The sequence below is a fragment of the Pseudomyrmex gracilis genome, unplaced genomic scaffold, assembly GCF_002006095.1.
Source record: "Pseudomyrmex gracilis isolate BER0280 unplaced genomic scaffold, ASM200609v1 scaffold_76, whole genome shotgun sequence".
Taxonomy (NCBI): domain Eukaryota; kingdom Metazoa; phylum Arthropoda; class Insecta; order Hymenoptera; family Formicidae; genus Pseudomyrmex; species Pseudomyrmex gracilis.
Genome location: NW_018020660.1, coordinates 586,416 through 606,921, shown reverse-complemented (window position 1 = coordinate 606,921; position 20,506 = coordinate 586,416). Strand labels below are relative to the sequence as shown.

At 46.1% G+C, this 20,506-nt stretch overlaps 1 protein-coding gene across 1 annotated transcript in view; it reads left to right on the top strand.

The window, feature by feature from the left end:
* LOC109854956 (serine-rich adhesin for platelets-like) overlaps positions 1-20,506 on the top strand; it is a 146,152-nt gene that overhangs the window by 70,040 nt on the left and 55,606 nt on the right. Inside the window, exon 2 of the mRNA XM_020428611.1 lies at positions 12,152-12,267. The gene's annotated coding sequence lies outside the window, so the exon portion shown is untranslated. The remainder of the gene's footprint in view (positions 1-12,151; positions 12,268-20,506) is intronic.

The following is a 20,506-nucleotide window of genomic DNA, read 5'->3' as shown; positions in this document are numbered from 1 at the left end:
AAGAAAACGCAATATCGGATTTTTATTCGCCCGAGAATAAAAATATAATAGACGTCGTGTGCTCGTCTTTTCGGTTGTGTGTGTGTGTGCGCGCGCGCGCTAGATATTAGAAAACGAGACGCGCGAAAACTTGTGCAATATTTCTCGCAAAGTTTCTGGCGAGTTTTGTTCGAGGAAAAACTCGATGGGGGGGTGGCCGTGATGTTGCGTCTTCCGCGTCCTAATGCCGCTCCTCCGAGCGTCTTCTTCTTTCGATTCAATAAAAATATTTTCTCGCAAAGTGGCCGCAACGCGCCTTTGTGCATGCGCGTTTGACTTTATATAATCGGCGGCTCGGAAGAAAGGTGAAGGAACGCGCGGGACGGGTGATACCGCGCGTAACGAGAGTTGCGGGACGTTGTAACACGGACGATGTTTCGGAATTTGCCGAGCTACTCTTTCCCTCTCTCTCTCTCTCTCTCTCGCGCGTGATCGTCTGAGGAACGATCGGATTTTCCGATATTAATAAACGCCCCCGCATCGAGAAAGCGCGCGCGCGGTAATGGAGCCGCTCATTTCGTACGTTATTAGCCGCGGCGGAAATTTCGACGCGGATGCTACCACCCCGGGGGCTGCTATTATCCCGTAACGCGGTTGTGCCAAAGTTTTCCTCGTGAAAACTCAATCGAGCTTTTACCGCGACGGACGAAGCGGAAGAGAGAGAAAGAGAGAGAGATGGACGCTCGCCGTCGATTTTCCGATGATCCGGCGTTTTATCGCTCCACGCGCCGTGAAATTTTATCAAATGAATAAGGTCGAAAGTATGTCGAGCTCTCCTTTTTGTCTCTTTTTAACCGACGAATCCCAAAATCGAGTCTCTCTCTCTCTATCGTTTCTCTCTGATCAATAGCGCCACAATCGTCGCGATGTCTTATCCGGGGAACGAGCTTTGAGCTTCTTCGCGAGATCCTCCCTCCCGTGGGCGGGATCGAAGACGAAGACTTCGGGAGGTCGCGCGAGGCTTCCACGCTTTTGTTCGTCCTTAAGGGCCGCTCCCGCGGGGAAATTCTGGCGCGATGTAGGACGAGATATATGCGTGCGCGCGTTGCGGGGCGCGAGATGAGCCCGCGGCAGAGCATAATATTAATCTTCGCCGGGAACATACGTAGGGGGAAGCCTCGGGTAAACCTTCTCTTCCGCTTTTTTCCCCTCTCTTTTCTCGCCGGGGAAAACATCGAAAAGGGCGGCGGCGGCTACGATTCGGAAAGCGTTCGGGTCGTAAGAAAGGGGAATATCGCTCCCGCGAGTCGCGGAATTGACAGGCGGGAGGGAGGAAGGTGAGATATCGATCGGAGATTCTCTCTTTCTCCGCTACCTTTCCCTATGCAAGAACGAATGGAGAGGTCTCGAGCACACGCGGTTTATCTCGAGAACGTGGTTATTGAAAGGCACTTTATGGCTCTCCCGCCCGGCAATATCCAAGTTTTCGCGTTCGCCCGCTTTATGCGGCGGCCCGGATCCATCGGCGGGACGCCGAGCTGTTTCCATTCTCCGTCGAAATTAAACTCCGCGGATGTTGGTGTACGCGAGAGAGAGAGAGAGAGAAAGAGAGATCTCGGAGAGATATCATCTCATTCTCGACGCGCGCGCGCGCGCGCTCTCTCACATAACCGGTAATATCTTCCCCGCGGATGTGAATTATATACGTTATGAGCGATTACACGCGAGCCTTGGAGAGGCCAGCGAAAGGGAAGCAGACGTGGAGTCGTCGTATAAATGATCCACAAAAGTAAATCTCGAATGAAAACGGGTGCAATTTACGGCTACTCGTTAAAAAATTTACAATTTTTTTTCCAAAAGAAAAGTTGTAGATTGTAATGCATTGTTTGTAAATGCAAACGGTAAGATGTAAACAAAGTCAGCTGCGAGCCTTCGTGGACAGACCGGGTCTGTGAGACCCATGAACTCGAATATCTCCGCGAAGAATCGATATTTTTTCAATTTTGTTTTTTCGAATCGAAAGTTCGAACGATTCTGCGTCAGTCAAACAAAAGACACCGAAACGTCTGATTTCTCGCAGCGACGGATTAACGGGCGAATTATTTTGTGAAAATTTGTGTTTTTTTTTCCTGCGAATTTCGTTCTCGACAATTTAAAACTACGACAATGCAGAAACTGCGCAAACCGAGTTAAGGAAAGTTTTTGTTTCGGAATGCACATTTTCCGATCGAAGCGAAAATTAACAATTCTCCCTCGTTCTCTCGCGAACGCGAGATGGAAACGCGTGTATGCGGAACGAGGAGGTAGGAGGAGGGGGCGGCTTATTAAAATACCAATTTGAGAGAATGCGGAGCCGGCGGGGGCTCTGGCCGCTCGCCAGTTCTCGAAATAATGCCGATTTGCAGAGAGCGCGCCGCGAGCTTTCTCGGATCGCGATTACCGTCTACGGTAGCGAACCGCAGAACCGACCGCAACGAAATAACGAAGCCACCTTGCTCATTACGTCCCGACCGGACATCACGCGTTTTATGTACGGACTCGCAGTTGTGAAGGTTGCGGTGCGTCGATTAAAATTTTTATTAAGCGTTAAACGCACTCCGTGCGAAACATTAGATAACTGCCCCGATCGAAACACACAGGTGATCTCTCTCTTCTGGAGGGGAGAAACTATTTTGTCCGCGAGCGAGAATCGTGAATCGCGTCTCTTAATCGCGCGAGGAAATTTGTGATCGAGAGAGCGGCTCGGGCGGCCGACGCTAAAGACCAACGTAAATCGCGGTCGCGTAAATTCGCGGCCGACGTCGCGGCGGTTCGTTTCCCCCGTAATCGTCGTCGTGCTTTTTATCCGAAGAAGAAAACGGCGGCGGAGTTTCGTATCGTCGCGACGGGGCCGGGTGAATGCGGCCGGTGCGGCGGAACGAGAGAAAGGAGAGCGCGAGAAAAGCGCGGAAGGAGGATGGGAAAACAAAGGAAAAAGCGCGCGCGCGCGCGCGAGGGACCCGGTACAACCGGGTTGCAGGAGAAAAGAACGACGAAGAGGGGGAGGAATTGCCGCGTTACGAACGATAGGAATACGCGTTTTACATTATACGCGAAAATTCCGGCCTCCGTTCTCGCGCGAGTAAATCCCGGAACTCGATATCGGTGGCGAATCGAAGCCCGCGCGAGAAAGAGAGGAGAGAGAGAGAGAGAGAGAACGCGCGCGCGCGCGCGCGCGCTCGACAACTCGGGCAAATGATGAAATTTACGATAATCTCTTCCGACGCGGCTGACGGCAGATTATTAGCCTGCAGGCTGCAACGTATATAACGCGCGCTCGTGCGCGCGTTAATACAGTTTTATCTACCGACGTGTATAAATCGCGTAAATTTCCTCATTTGTCGCGATCATCGCGATATTACACGCTTCGTCAAAAAACTTTCTTTTTTTTTAATGCGTTATCGGGCTTTTTATCTCGCCGCGCTCATTTGAATTCAGTTCGCGTCTCTCTCCGACTCGAAACTCCTCGTGTCTTCGATCGCGGGAGTCGAACGTCCGATAACGTTCTCGAGATATTTATATATCGAGACACGCGAAAACACGTGAAATTTCTCGAGTTTTCTCGCCCGACATCGCACAAGTGACTCGCGCGAGAGATTCTAATTTCGAAATCGCGTGGGTTTTCCTCTCGGCGCAAGTCAAGTGTGTCGGATCTTCGCGGGAGACGAGAAGCCGCGATGTCTCACCCGCGCGCGAGCCGCACGTGTGAAGACGCGGGGAATGTAGACGAGGACGGAGAGATAAAGAGATAGATAGAGAGAGAGAGAGAAGAAGGTGTGTGTATTCTTAGGCGGACCGAAGAAATCGTCGGCGAGCAGCCGTTTCTCGGCGGTGCGCAAATAACCGATGACGTCAGATCGGAATACGCGGAATCGTGGGACGAGGAACAAGTCGGAGACGATTTCTCTCCTCTCTCTCTCTCTCTCTCTATCGCTCAGTCCGAAAAGTTCGGCTTTCGAGAGAAGAAGCGCTTCGAAATGTCAAACGGGAAACGCGAATATCGGAAAATATCGAGTGCCGTTTTCCGCGTTTAGACGGAAATGTCAAGTCGCGCGCGCGCGCGCGGATAACGGACGCGGCGTTAAATCTCCTCCTCCGGGCGATATATCGCAGAGCTTTATTATTCGCTCGTCAGAGTCAGGAAGACTTCGCGCGGGCGACGACGAGTGCGTGGGGCTCTCTTATCGATCCCCCGTTGAAATAAATATAATCGCTCGGGTCGGCAGTTTATTATGCAACGCGAGCGCGTAGGTCGTAGCTTCCTCCCTTTTCTCCCGCTTCGGATAATGACGTAATAAATCGAGAGCACGCGCGCGCGTCACGTCTCTCTCTCGCGCGACCTTTCCGCTGATGGGGATTTATTTGCGAAATCGGAACGATATTTGCCGCCTTATGACGGGCGTGACGTGGTGACGCACGCACGTCAGGAAAGATGAGGATGCGGGAGGAGAGAGAAAAAGAGGTAACTTCTAACGAGAGCTGTGTGCGCGCGCGTACACGAGATTTTCAAGAGGGAAATATTTTCCCCGGTTAATACTCTCGTGACTCTCCGTCCGAGGGCTCGCGCTGCTGCAAGTTTTTCCCCTTTTCGCTCTCGCTTTTTTTTTTCCATATCCCCGGTATCCGGGTATTCTCGCTCAACTTTTTCTCGAAGGAACGTCGGGACAGATCCAATCTTTTCCCGCCGTATCGTTCTCTCCGATTTTTATTTTCATCACTTCCTTCCCGCCGCGCGGTCTACCTCTCGCCGATTATCAGTCTCTTTCCGTTAAGTCAAAAAAATGGCAAACCCGCGTCTCTCTTTGCAAAAGTAATTGCGGCTTTTGTTATTTAACAACCAAAACTTTATATCACAACTAGTTTTACATCAATATGATTTTTTGCATATATTTTTCTTGGGGGTTGCAATAAATCAGAAATAATAAGCAACAATTCTTTCGAACATTTCCCCAGGCGTGTTTCCGCGAATATTACGAATTAATTAACACGAAACAAAACCGTGTCCGCAAGATCGTGACTGTATATAGGATTACATCGCGTTCGATAAGACTTTTAACGGACGATCAACAGACAAACCTCGTTGCTTTTGCGAAGTTCCATCTCTCTGGCGCGAAACTTTTTAATTAAAAGAACGACGGAGAACGGCCGTGTGCGGCGGGATATCATCTCTCTCTCTCTCTCTCTCCGCGGGAAAAGCGGAGAAGTTTTCGCGGGAATATTTAGACATTCAAGCGCGCGCGCCCCTTGATATAAACGTCGCCGTTCTCTCTCCGACGAATTTATTCACGGAAATATACAAAAGGCGCGTCGCGATCCCGTCGTTACAAACGCGCGGGACAAACGTGTTCCGTAAATTCGCGCATTCGTGAGCGCTCGTTTAGGAGCGAAGAACCGCGCGTGCGTGGCATTGCGCGCAGTTTAACTCGCGGAAGCGGGCACGCAGCTTTTTAAGCAAAAGTTTCACGCGCTCCTATAAAATGATTATACTAATAAAACCTGCACACACATACACACCGACATTATTCTCTTTCTCAATTCGTGGAGTTTTGTGAGCGATCGAAAGAAGAGAAATTATCGGATCCCTCGTTTTGTTCCCGATATCGGGGCACAAAATGACGTCCAAGATAAAATATTTATAAACTATGTTGCAATGAATGTAGGAAAAATATATCTAAAAAGCGTCATATTTCTTCGCATCTACGGCAAAATAGAAATTTAAAAACCTAATGAAATAACGAAAACGCATGTGGAGAGAGATAAGAATACCCCCACTCGCATTCAATTACACGAAAGTGCTCGTAAATATCACGTTTTTAACGAAAGCTGTTTCGTAACGTGACTTGCACAATAGTAGCGATCCCCGTTAAAAAACGAATATTATTTTCCTATACTTAGCAAGCAAAAGACATTACCTTTGCGACAATCAACAACTCGGTGTTTGTGTATGTGTGTGTGACAACTAATCCCGATCTTTCCCGATCTCTTCGTATTGTATTGTTTTACTCCGCGTGTTCTTTATCGCGAAATTACGCTCTCGTGTATCGGAGAACGAGATCGGAATTGAATTGTTTTCCCATTTGAAGCGAGAGAGTCGGTCTTTTTTTTTTCTCACATAGTGCCGCGGCGGCGGCGACGACGACGACGACGGCGGCGGTAACGAGGCCGGCGCGCACTTACGTGCGTAACCCATTAAGTGTGTTACCTAATGCGAGAGAAATCGGGGCGGGAATATGGTAGAGGCAGATGCGAGGTCGAGTGACGTCACGCGGTTCGATGTTCTCCAAGTTCGTGGACAACGAGCGCGTGTATCGAATGAAAGTGCTTGCTCTCTCCGCACGTGGAAGAAAGCACGTCGCAACGAGCAGTGTAATTGATTATTTGCGTCGTGTCTTCGACGCCGCGTTTGTTTGTTAAAAAAAATGAAGTTCGGCTCTTGGTCAAAGCGGAGTTTTTTAATTTCGCAGGGAAGTGAATTGGATATTTTACATACATGAGAATTTTCGAATTGAATTTAATCCAAATCGCCGTGTGTGTGTGTGTTAACTTACACATTAAAAAAATATATATATATATATTTGCACGTACTCCGTTTATTGGCTCGTATCTCGAACTAATATTTAGCCGGACATTTTACATTTTAGTTGAACGTTTCAGTTTTTAATTCGTTTTATTTATAATTTGTTTTGTAATTTATTTTACTTATAAAATATACATATATAACATGTGTCAATCTTTGCTCTCGGAGAATCGATGCATCGAAGGACGCTTTAATGTCGAATCTTGTTCGAAACTCGCGCGAGAGAAATCTCTTTCTCGTTCTCTCCGAGGAATCGGAATTTTATTCGCGAGTTGATTTGGAAAAACGTCTCAGTTTTTCGAGGAAAACGCGAAGAGAGAGAAAAATCGCGATTCGACCTGGATCGGATGGCGAGCGCTCGGCTCTTGGTATCCGCGCGCGTCCTTCTAATGGGACCAATTAGCGGGCCACTCGTCTTTTCCCCCCTCGTCGTTCACGTGGGGGGGGGTTCGTTATCGTCGTCGAGATTGGAGCGCAGCGAACGTCCGCGCGCTCTTCCTCTCGTCGTTTCGCTAAAGAGCGAAACGCGACCGGCTAATTCAAATGCCGTTTACCCGGGAATTCCTCAAAGGGATTGTGTCGCGTTGCACCGCGCATCAATTAGCGAACGGTGGCGGAGGGAACCCGCGCGGCAGAGGGGGAAGCGCTCTTCCTCGACGGTCAAAACGACGTAACAACGAGTCGCTAATTGCTAAAAGCGACGCCGCGCTACGTTCCCGAATACGGGTAGTCGAAATATATTCTCCAAAAAAAAAAAAAAAACGGCAACTCAACGTCCGCTCGATCGATTTGCGAAGCAGTTCGCGCGCTGAAATATTTAGGTGATTTAATTTTATTTCGTCGAACTTAATTGTGCAGGCGCGGATTTTTGATCTTCGATGTCGAGGGAACGGTTGCAAGTACGCGAGCCGCTAATAAGTTCGCGAATAAACGGAGCGATGTTTTCGCGCTCTGAACTTTCGTAATTAATCGAGCGCGGCAAAAGAACGGGGGGGGGGGGGATTGGGAAGTAGGTGGCTAAAAGCGGTCACGACCGTTTCGTTTTCCCTCCTCCTCCCTTCGTTCGTCCACCATTTCTCACTCCGCGCCGACCTTTTTCTCCACCCTACCCTCTTCTCTCTTTCCCTCCCGCCGCCCGATCTCTCGTAGTATATTTCATCTCACTTTCTCATTACTTCCGCTTATCCGCCACGCGCGTTCTCTCGCACATTAAATTACTCTCGCATGTTACAGCGAAGTTTAACAAGACGTGAAAACTGGCCGAACGAAGAAAAAGTAAAATGCGAGCAGCGACTAGTTTTTCGAAATACTCGCACGCACCGTTAACTCGTCCGCGATAACCTTTTTTTCTCTCTCTCTCTCTCGCAAAACGAATTTCCCGAGATGACTCGTCGGGAATAAATGCGCATTTTCCGCAAACTATCCGCGCGCGCGGCGAGATCCATGCCGGCTGGTACCGAGAACGTTTTAAATTGATTTGGGGAAATAACTTGGCGCGCGGCGCGCGGAAAATATCGAGGGAAAACGAAGAAGAGTGTGTGTGCGCATTCGCAATTTCTTCGCGCTGCTGATCGCGCGCCGAGAGTCCCGTTCGTATTTTTGCGCTCGCGTAAATATCTCTATATCTAATTTAATTGAATCGCCCAACGTGATCTAATTTCCCGGCACGACAATCTGAGTCACGATCGCGCGGATTTCGCGCGTACGTCGTTGCTTCCCGTATAATTACGAGATAGAGAGAGAGAGAGAGAGAGAGAGAGAGAGAGAACTTGCCAGTAACGCGCGCACAGAATTAGAAGCAAAGTCAGTGTGTCAGAACGTTTGACTCAACTTTGCATTCGCAGACGTATAAGACGATTAAATAGTTGATGCAACGAGATGCACGACTCTATCAATTTATAAACTAAATCAAAGAAATTGTTTTGCACTAGTTTCGTCAATTATAACAAAGAACAATATTACAAATTTTACTGATGATTTAATTTTAAGACGTGAATTTCACTTTGAAATAAAATTTACAAAGCTGAAAATTTCAACTAAATCGCGAAATAAGAAGAGACGTATCTGTTACATAGATTTATAGTTTTAGTAGAGAGCCATTCTCGCTGGATGTACGCGCGAGAATATATTTTTAACGTGTAAATTAATATATGTACGTAGTGAAAATTTAGATTGAATATTATTTAATAATAATTCTGAAATTCACAAGATGTTACTTTGCATCACTTAACGTAATATACGAATTGATATCTGAAGACGGTGTTGAGGGTTTCAACCGCGTTAGTGTCATTTTTATTTCACACGGTGTGAAAATAACACCGACGCGAAAACCGTCTTCAGATATTAAAGCAACACACCGCGCAAACATATAAATTATCCATTTAACGCGTCAAACGCCTAACAATAGAAATCGAATCGATGATTCTTGCGAGATCAATTCTGTGCAATAAATTGCGCAAAACATTTAAATCGTCGCTATTAAACATATAAACAATTTCTTGCAATTTTTTTTTTTTTTTCGTGCAATTTGTTTCACTTGGATAAAAACGTCACACATGGATGACGCGACGTTCAACGTGTTAATGAAATTAAAAAAATGAAATTTAAAAAATTCATCAAGAGACTCTTTGAATTATTTAATTTTTTTCAGTTCGAATTTTCTATTCATTTGCGCGTTAAAAATATATTTCGCACATGTGTGCATCCAGCGCGTGGCTCTCGAAATCCTATTTCTTGATTAAGTAAATAATTGATATCTGAAACACAGTTCGTCAAGCGGAGGACACATTTTTTTTCTGACCCATATACAGCAGTTGTCAAAATTTGACAAACTATCGCAACAAAACTCCAGCAATTTCGAGCCGAGTGTCGGATCGATTCTGCCTCTGAAATTCGAAATTATTTTCTTCCTTTTCTATAGCGACCGACTGCTAGCAAGAGACGAAAGATATGTTTCTCTCTTAAACTGTTAGAGTTAGACGCGCATTCTTGCGTAGTCACTCGAAATTATTGGGGAATCGTCAATAGCGGAGTAAAGTATTGGCCCGCCCTAGGGAGAAGTCCTAAAGGAGAAGTCGAAATCGCGACGCTCAGAAATTACTGAAGTTCGTATTCACTCGCACACGAATTCCGCGATAATTTGTGTCGTAATGATAGCCTGTAACAACGATGTTTGCCGAGGGAACATGCTTAGTTGGCGTCTTCGCCGCAACTCGGCGCAATATCGTCGGTGCACGCGCGCGGTTTGTTTTTGCAATAAGATTTATCGGAGCCGCAAAGCAGGCTCCGTATCTTGCGCGGTGGCCGCTTTTGGTTAATAACACAGCAGATCGGCGGGCAGATACAAATTGCGAGAGAGAGGGAGAAAGTTGCTTGCGCGCGAACACAGTGGGAAACGATGATGTCGAGCCGCGTGCGAGAGAGAGATAGAGAGAGAGAGAGAGAGAGTGGTCGAGAGCGTGTCGGAAAAATATCAACGTGTGTATACAACGTGTGCACACACGTATACACATCCACCCACGCTTGGTTTCGAGAGAGTTCAAATACACGGACAGGGAGTGACACTGACAAGTTCGCGATCGATGATCCTATAAATCCCTCGCTCGGTGCCTCCTCCACCGGCGGAGGTCCGGCGCAAATAAATCGATGGCGCCCGTCGTCGCGTTTCCGGTCTTCACTAATCATCGGCTCCGCGCCGAAATTATTTTCACCGTTCGTTGCTCGCGCGCACGATGTCAGTCGAAATTTCATTATCGGAAGAATTCCCGACTCTGTCGGATGTCTATTTTCAACGCGCCGAATCATTACGATGTACACGCCCCCTCTCCCGCAACTGTTCAATTTTATCTCGCTGTTCATTCCGTCACTTGGAGCAAAGTGACGTTACACGCAAGAAGCGTGTAATTTTATCGTCACTCGGTCGAATAAATCGCTCAATTATCGCGTTGTGTTTCCGGGATCGAGTTTCCGGACGCGCTTATCTCGTTCTCCTCCCGCGGGATGAATGTAAAAAAAGCGGAATATAAAAAGTGATTAATACACGAGCTTAATTAAGGCAATAGCCGCGCAGTCATCGTTTAATTAATCGACGGAGGCTCTCAAAAGTCTTTCGCGGTCGTCGCGGAGCGAAGTTTCGTCGTTCAAAAAGTCAGCTCTCTCCTTCCCCTCCCCCTCCCCTGGTTCCGCCGATTCTTATCGTCGGATCCGGGGAGATCTATTGAGTCTCGCGGAAGAGGATCCGCGAGAAAAGCTGCTGCTGCGGCCGTCGGGATTACGACGCTCGGATGTCGGCCGGCGTCTTAATAGCTTCATTCGATCGCGCGCGAGAGGGTCCGCGGCGGCGTAATTGATGGCCCTTCATTGTGTCCCGTCGCGAGAGAGAGAGAGAGAGAGAGAGAGAGAGAGAGAGAGAGAGAGAGAGAGAGAGCGGCAATAAGGGCAAAGCGCGCGCGTCCTTTCCCCGGGAAATTACCCTCTCGCGTATACGTTATTAATGGTTTCGTAAGCGCCGTCGCCGTCGTCGGCGCGATAAACAGCCCGAAATTCCCGGCACGTGCGCATTCCGCCTCCGGAATGTTATTACGTTTTCTTCGCGGCTTCTTCTTCAGTTAATTATCGAATGCGCGACGTGAGAGTGTCATCCGCGCGCGAGCGCGCGATATTTCTGCCGCGACAGCGCGCGTTCCTTTCCTCCTCGGTGGTGATTCAGCAAATATTCGACACGTGTGTGTCGAGCGACACGGAATGTCACTCACAATTATAACTTCGGATTCACGTAGGTGAATAGCAGGTTTTTTAGCGGAGCAGAGAGTCGGAGGACCGAGGCGAGGAACCTCTCTTTCGGGTTCAACGTCCGCCTTCGACAAAGGAACGCTCCGACGTGTCTGCTCTCTCTCTCTCTCTCTCTTCTCTCTCTCTCCTTCCCGCGAACGCTCGTAAAGATCGATACGATTTTTCGCTCCGCACAACGGTGGCTTATCGCGGTGTGTCTCTCCAACACCGATCATCCGTATTCTCCCGAACACGGCGCGTCGTACCTCGTCGCCACATCCCGCGCGCGGACGAAGACAAAGTACCGCGACATAAATAATTTATCTCGCGGAGGGCGACGCGAGACGGCAGAGAGAGAGAGAGAGAGAGAAAGACGCCGACGCCGACGCCGCGCGGCGATGTTGACACAGCCGTGCGCGCGTTGCATTAAATATGAAATTCAATATAAACTTTCGAGCGATATAAACCTCAAGCGCCCCGTCCCGCGGCCATATTTCCCCCATCCTCCTCAGTCGTGTTCACAGTAGCGTGACCCCGTAACCCTTCCGCTCCGCTCAGCTTCTTTATGGTATTAAGCAGCTAATTAAACTTTTTATTAGTCTACATTCCGGAGGGAACGGGGAGAGATACTTTAATCTCGTTTGAACGCAAAATCTGTTGTTGGTTTATTATTTAGCTCGCAATTGAATAAGTGACGAGATACATACACACACGCACACACACACACACAGAGCAGAAGCAGACGAGCGAGAAACTCATTTTGCCGTTTTCTGGCTTCTTTTCCAGGATGCAGAAACAAAGCCGGAGTAGCTCGGGGGTGGAGGTTGCGCTTATGCGCCCTGTAAGCACAGCTGGCTAATAGCCTCGGAGCCCGTCCCCGACACCCTGCAGCCACACACCAGGTGAGGGATTTTCTCTCATTCACGTTGCATTTTTCTCTCCTCCGACAGATTCGATCGCGAGACACGCGCAACGATTAAAAGTATTGAAGATATTCAATTCCATCGGATATATCGGGGTCGGTCGCTTCGCAACGAAGCGTCGAAACATCGTGTGCGTTGAAAACAAAAAAAAATTAATTAATATTCAATTTTAACTCTTTTATTTTTGCACTTGGACATTAACGGGAATTCGCACCGTTGTTGTTCGCGCGCGAATGTGCCGCGCAATCAAAAGTATATTCTCCGCGCGCGTATACACGCGCGAGTACACGCGCTGGAAGTAATTTGATTTACTTTCGTTTTCACTCCTGCATGCGCGCGCGCGCGCGCCAATTCTCGCATTTAAAAAACGCGCGCGCGCGTGGTATCGTTCGTATGCGTTTTACGCTTTAATTGAAAGAGGAGCGTGTTTGCGCAATACAAACAATCGCTTTGTCTCTGCATATTGTATTGTATAAAGAGAGAAAGAGAGACTGCAAATCGCGACGATAACGAGAATTAAAAGGAGATAAAAAAAAGAGAGAGACGCAGAGATAAACATTAGGGAAAATACGATTTTATCGCAGTCGCGAAATATCTCGAAACTAAACTACACACATACACACACACGCGCGCGCGTGCGCGCGAAGATTGCATAATGCAAATCAGCGTCGTTTCGGGCTGGGAGTTCCGCGGTAGAGGAGGAAACGAGAGGAGGAGAGAAGAATCCATCAAAATTCATGGTCGCCGCCGGTGGATGGAAGAAGCTTTCTCTTGGCGCGCGCGCAAGCGCCCGTTTCTTTAGGTTGCATTTTTCGACGGAGCTACAAACCGGGAGAATTCCCCGGCGTTGAATAGACGGGAGGGAGGCGCTTCGCGTGTATTTTCCCCCGGGAGTAACGCGAAGTTTTATCCGCTGTTGTCGTCGTCGTCGTCGACGACGTATGCACACACGTCCGGAGATGCCATTTTTCTCGTGAACGCCTCCTCCTTTTCCTCTCCCGCTCTCTCCGTCGCGCAGACAAAACGCAGAGCAGGCGAAACGCGCGTTTATTCGCGCGAAAATCGCTTCGCTCTCATTTCTCGCTCGCGCGGGACAAATTTTTGCATCCTCCCCCCGACTGTGCGCGCGCGTAATCACGTGCGGACGATCGTATCTCGCCGCTTCGTTTGAAAATCCCGGATAAACACGGTTTCTCGAGCGAGTATATCGGGGCGCGGGTATATATCCGAGCGCGCGACCTTAGGATTTCGCGCGCGCGGAAGCCCCCGCGTAGCTTTCGAGCGTGAGAAAGTCCGACGACGAACGAACGCGAGTGAGAGAGAGAGAGAGAGGCCGCGTGGTCGGAACGATTCCACCTCGCATGAATATTCAATATTGAGAGCCGGCGTGATTTCGCAAGCCGCCTACTCTTTATCGAAACTTTCTCGTCTCTCGACACCGTCATCGATAACCGTTCGTGAAGGGAATTTTTTCCTCCCGTCGCCGCCGCCGCCGCGTCACGCAGAGAAAACCGATATGTTTGTTTCCCTCCTTTTTCCTCTCGCTTATTTATTTACCGTTTGCTCATTCCGCGCGTTATGTGTGACCTCTTTCGTGAATTATCCATCGACACTACCCTCGGAACTGACTGCTTTGCCATTTTTTTTTGTTGCTATTCAATAGTTGCGAAAGTTTCGTCGACAATCGTCGTATTATGGGATAAGGCGCTCAATTTTTTTTGTCCCTCGACTAATACCAGAGCGACGCAATAACGTCCTTCCAATTGTCAATCAATTATTTTCTCTCTCTTTTTTTCTTGTTTTTTTTTACTCGCACTCTGTAAGACGGTCGAGCCGGCGGTTGTCTTCGTGCAGTCGAAAATTCGAAATAATTCCGCGGGAATTTTTCAATTGCGGCGAGCGAACGGACTTGTCAGTTTCAGCGGTCGTCGGCGCTTTTGTGTTCGCGTTTGCGGAACGTTGTGTGCAATGGAAATTCGATGTCGATCGCCTGTATAGCAGCGGCCGCCCCCCGAACCGGGGAGGGTTTATCCACATGTGCGCGCTCGCGCGCCCACCAGCCGATATTAGCAACAATCGGCGATATAACCGCGCCGATAAACGCGTTCGTTGAACGACGTGCGGTCGATCGACGCGGCATAACGTGCTCTCGATGAAACAATGACGAGTGAGCTTTTTTTTCTCTCTTTTTCCTCGCTCTCTCTCTTCCTCCTCCTCAACCTCTTTCGGGACGACCGTTCGCTCTGCAGGCAAACGATATACGCGCGGTTGTGACAGCTATTCAATCTTCTTTTCGCTCGCACGCTTGTAGTTCTCTAAAATATTCTTAAACGAACATAAACCACTCTCTTATCCCTTCGCGAACAGACATGGGTCTCCCGGACCCACTCAGAAATTGCGCTTCGGCGTCTCTAGTAAAACTTGGTTTTTTCAAACGCTTATATCTTCAAAATTACTAGAGATTTTTTGAAATGTGTTTTTTTTAATCGAACGCAGAATCGTTCAAACTTTTTTGATTCAAAAAACTGAAAAAATGATTGATTCTTCGCGGAAATGTTCGATTTCAAAGTCGCGTAGGTCTCACAGTCTCCTGTCTGTCTAAATAACAGATCGGTTTTCAGAATCTGTTCGCGAAGGATTAAATGTTAGAATCAATGCATTTCATTGAAAATCGGTGCATTTTTACAGACTCAGATTGTTACAGAAATCTTTTACTAAAATCCAATAGATTTCACTAGTTTATTCACAGTCGGATCACTTATCGCGTGAATCAGTAAATAATTCAATAAGTGAATAAATAATAAGTAAACACATCATCACCACTTCCAAAATAATTTATAATATATGAAAAAAATATTTATTTTTGTGATGAATATTTTCGAGAGTTTTTGGTTATTCTTTCTATTTGTTCAATTGGAACATTTTTACTGTGCAAATCAACAAATATTTACTTAATCAGTAACACACACACACAATACTTCTAAAATAACTTATCTAAAATTCAATTAAATATTTATGACATCTTTACATTTAAATCTTTTTAATATCTTTGAGTGAATTGTTTTTATTTATATTTTTTGAGTCTTAGTATTAATTTATAAAGAAAAAACTCGTATTAAAAACTAGAAAAAGAGGAGTGAAAAAACAACACGTGACTTTACTTTAGTCGCGTGTCTTCAAAAACGTGACTAGACTAAGGTCGCAGGGAGAGGAAAAACAACAAGTGCCTAAAAAAACAATATGTTACTAATCTGTCACCGGATTAATGAAATGTTAACTGATTCTACTTGAGACATTGTTTATGGTATCAATCTTGGGAGGATATTTTGTTAGCGATGACAAAGAGTTGATCACCGATCGTTTGACCGAATAACACGACCGAATCGATAAACGGAAACGATAATTCTCATGGCGACGATCGACGGACACGCAGGTGGTCCATCGCCGGACTCGATGATGCATTCGCGTACACGGTTTCGTGTATCGCACGTGTGTTCGAGAACGGGAGGCCCGTAATTGTTTGCGTCATCGAAACCGTAAATCGCCGTCACTCGTCAGCGACGGATTACAAAACGCCGCGTTCAAACGCGCGCGGTACATGAAATTTTTTTTCTCTCTCCTCCGTCTCTCTCTCTCGCGTTATATATAAATAAAATCCATTTTGTTCGCGCGAAATTTGTGGCGGAAGATGACATACGCGTGTGTACGCGCGACGGTGCGATTTATATATCGCAAATTCGGATTATAAAAATAGACAAATTCGATTCAAAAAACGGAGAACAACCAGAGCACAAGAGCTTTTTTTTATGATTTTATTATCCGCTGTGGATACACGCGGGATAAAAAAAAAAAAAAAAGCTTTTCTGTTTCATGGCCAGGAAGAAAAATTTGCTAAGTCTACCGAATTGTTTGTTCCACCAACACAGGTTTGCAAAGGTTTCTTGTTGACCGTACAGTAGCAACTAATCTTCTTGCTATTTTAGCGCTTGTTGATTTAAGGTATGATTTTTATACGTTTTGTAATTATAATTCGATCCTAATGTTTTCATCTTGCAATTTATGTTAAATAAAGTTTTGTAACATTGTTTACATCGACTGACGATAAGTCGAAAGTCGAAACGTTTTGAAATATTATTTGTTCGAATTTATCTGCGTTGCATACTGCACTTAGTTCTTATCTGCTTTGGTTCTTATTTTTTGTAAACATTGAATTAACCCGTTGAGAAAACCCGAGAACACGTCAAAAAACACACACATTATACAATTTCTTGCTATCACGTAGCAAATCTTTTTTTTTCCTTGCTACGAAACTAATGGATAATAAAATCTAATAATAAAAACACCAGAAAAAAAGAGAGATTATGAATGAATGAATGAATGTATGCTTTATTTATTACGCGTCCGAAATATTTCCTAAACCGTCAAAAAATTACATAACATATAAATAAAAATATAAACGAAAATATGAAAAATGTAAATGTATAAATCAAATAAAAAATTGATAATTGACCGCTTGAATTATATACAAAACGGATAGCGTAAGTTTGACGTGCAACAATTTAAAAATTCAACGATAGCGAGAGTATTAATTAAAAGATAACAAGAATAATAATAAGAGTGTGTGTGTGTGTTTTGTTTTACTAGCACAACACAGGCGCACGCTATTGTTATTTTTATTTAACGCGTTGTCAGTGAACACAACCTGTCACCGCGATGACAGATAGTATATACGTCTTATAAACCATATAATACACATATGAGAAATGTCAGAAATAACGCATGAAAATCAAACTCAAAAAATAGTGAGAGAGAGAAGGTCGCGCGACCGAGGTCAGTGACCCCCCCCTCCCCCACCAAGGCCGCGCGGCCTAGGTCAGTGACCCCGCCGCGGTCGCGCGACCGAGGTCAGTGACCCCCCTCCCACCAAGGCCGCGCGGCCGAGGTCAGTGCCCCGCCAAGGCCGCGCGGCCTAGGTCAGTGACCCCGCCGCGGTCGCGCGACCGAGGTCAGTGAACCCGCTGCGGTCGCGCGACCGAGGTCAGTGACTTTGCCGCGGTCACGCGACCGAGATCAGTGACTTTACTGTTGTATGTATATAATACATATAATATAATATAAAGTATATTATAAATATATAATAAATTATGTGTGTGTGTGTGTGTGTGTGTGTGTGTGTGTGTGTGTGTGTGTGTGTATAATATATAGTATTTAATGTTATATATAACAAATTACAGTCACGTTACTTTAGTCACGGTTTTTATTTTCTCCACCTACACGACAAACTGTCAAAATCGCTTCTCTATCAATAATACAATATTTACTCTCTCAATCTTACCGATTCGATTCGACTCGACTCGATCAACCGATCGACAACGCGAAAAAGAGGCTACAATAGATACGATATATTCGATATGAAAACGCGCACTTCGCGGTCCAAATGGATTTTTTTCTATAGAGATTTAAACGTGAGCCAAAGAAATTTTACTCGCGCATTTTACCGTCTTAAGAGAAACACCGGCAACATTTATTTACGAGCGCCGATTGTGACGAAACGGCCTGATGGCCCGTAAATCCATCCGCCGGGTAATAACAAGTCGGCTGTGATTGCGGGCGACCCCCGCTCCTCGTTCCCGTATTCTCTCCGCTCGTGTTCTCCGCTCGCTTCTCTTCTCCGCGCGTCCGTCCGATCGGCAGTCGATCGATCGCGCGAAACGAAAGTTGTTTTCCATTCAGTTCCGCGACAACGTCCGCGTCGTCTCGCGATCGACGTGGTGCTTATCGCTCCCGCGTAATAGAGAACTCACGGAGGAGCAAAGAGAGACGGAGAAGAACCTCTCGCTAATGACTCGCGCATTCACTTACCGCGCCGTTTTACGAGTCGTAATTCACTTTCATGCTCTTTTCCACGAGGAAGGTGCGCGAGTGCGAGTGTTTCCTCTCGGCGAAACTTCAGGCTGACGTTTGTTTCGAAGATTTTTGTTTCACAAAAAAAAGTGAAAAAAGTGCGCCGCAAAAAAATAACTCGTAATTATACCGACCGACAACGATTATTTCGGCGGTTTCGCGTGAAAACGTGCGAAACGTGAGGGGGAAAAGGGAACACATTATCCGGGAAGGACTAAGCAATGTATATACGAGCGACTGCGGGACGTATAAATTCAGATGACTCGTTGCATCGCAAAGCGGCGGCGCGTGAATATTCATCGCCTCCGGACCGGATTATCCTGCTTTCCTCTCGTCCCCCGCAGACACGTGTCCGCGACTAGACCGAATGCATGGAGGATTGGTTGTTCTCGCGCGTACACACAACCGTGTGACATTTCCGAAGAACTTTGGAAGGTTTTGGAAAACTATTGAAAAATTGCGGGGAAAAATTTCGAGCTATTTTTTTTTATTCAATTAACAGACAGTTTTTTTTACACAAGCCGATATGCTGGATGTGAAAATGTATTTATTTTTTTTAACTTTATATATGTACACAATTTCGACCATTTATGTATTTTTATTTTGATTTGTACATTTGTTTAAATTTAGGTTTTGTAAAATGAAATACCTGGACATTCAAATTGATTTCAATTTGAAAATCCGTCTGAGATGTTTAATTATTGCAATCTCACAAATATACAAATTATTCAATTGTGCAATTTGAAAAATTGCGAAAAAGATATCGGAGGTCAAACCCGCACGGAAAAATAAGATTTGCTAGAGAATAGCAAGGAATTAGTTATACCATATGAAAAAATTTGCTAAACCTATTTGAGATTTATGAGAGTTTTGTTTTGCCAACAAAACGTTTTGTCGATGAAGCAGAAATTCAGCGGACTCGACAAAATTTTCTCGCCAACCATGTAATCGCAAAACTTTTTCCGTGCAGTCGCCTTATCAACTCGGCCGTCAAGGCGCTGCTTATTTTTTATGTTGAAGTTTTTTTTTTTAAAAAAAACATTAAGATTGTTTTAGAACTTTGCGTAATTTATTTATGAAGGTTTCATAAATAATCTCACAGAGAGTGTCGGCTCGTTCACGTCGCGTATTGGAATAAACGATCATCGTAACAGATGATTACGAAGTGAATCGCTTCTCTCTCTCTCTCTCTCGCGAATTACTTGCCCGCTGATAAATATTTATTAGCGTAAGTGAGTTGCCAACGGAAGTGGCTGCGCGGCAAAACCGCATCGACCCGGGAGAGGATTTAGCGTTATGATCCTTGAGATTAAATCGCGCCTTAGCTCTAATCTACTGAATCTCTACGTCTCATCCTTTCAAATGCGCATCGACGTCCGATACAAAATTTGTTTCTCCGCGGAAACCGGTTATTTTCGCTTTTATATTTCAACGTTAAAGCTGTCGAAAATCTTATTACGTCGTCAAAGTACGATATAAGAAGCAACGGCGCATCATCGCGAGATAAAGTGTAAAAGTTGCTTGCACCGTGAGAAACGAGAAATTGCTGTGCAAAGAATTTCGGCAAACATCTCACGCCCGATATCTCGTGGCAAATAATTCTCGGCGGAAAAAAACACGAAGAGGAAAAAAAATTTCGCGACGTTGTAAGATTGATGTACTCGGTGACGAGGAGGAGAAATAATCGCGGCAATAAATCAGAACGAATTTCGACATGTTAGTCGCGCGCGCGCGCGCGCAAATAAAGTTCTCTCTCTCGACGCGGTTTCCTCTCGAGCGCGTTGTTGAAAATCTCGCGCGACGGAAATCTTGGACAGAAATCTTCAGAGAAACTACAGCGAGCGAGTTCTGGCAAGTTTTCGCCTCGACTTTTTCTCTCTCGCTGTGTAACAGTATCGTATCATTTCGCCGACACTTTGTTGCGCTCCGAAAGACTCGCGCGCGAAAGCGAGAGAGAGAGAGAGAGAGAGAGAAAAAGAGAAGCGAGGCGAAAGGAGGAGCGAGAACTGAGAAAAATTGATATGAAGAAACGCGATATCGTTAATGGGCAGTGTATACACTATTAACTGTTTTCCAGACGTATCGGAAAACCAATTGGAGCGGAAGGGAGGAGGAAACGCGCGCAAAGTTTTTAACGACGTCGGGAGAGGATCGCATTCCCACCACGAATGTTTCGAATGCTCTTTTCGCGAGCGATCCGCAACTTTCCGGAAACACACTCGAGCGAACAGATAAATCCACGAGAGAAGCAAGACGCGAAAATACCTTATTAATTTTAATTGACTTTATCGTCGCCATAACGCGCGCCCGACAC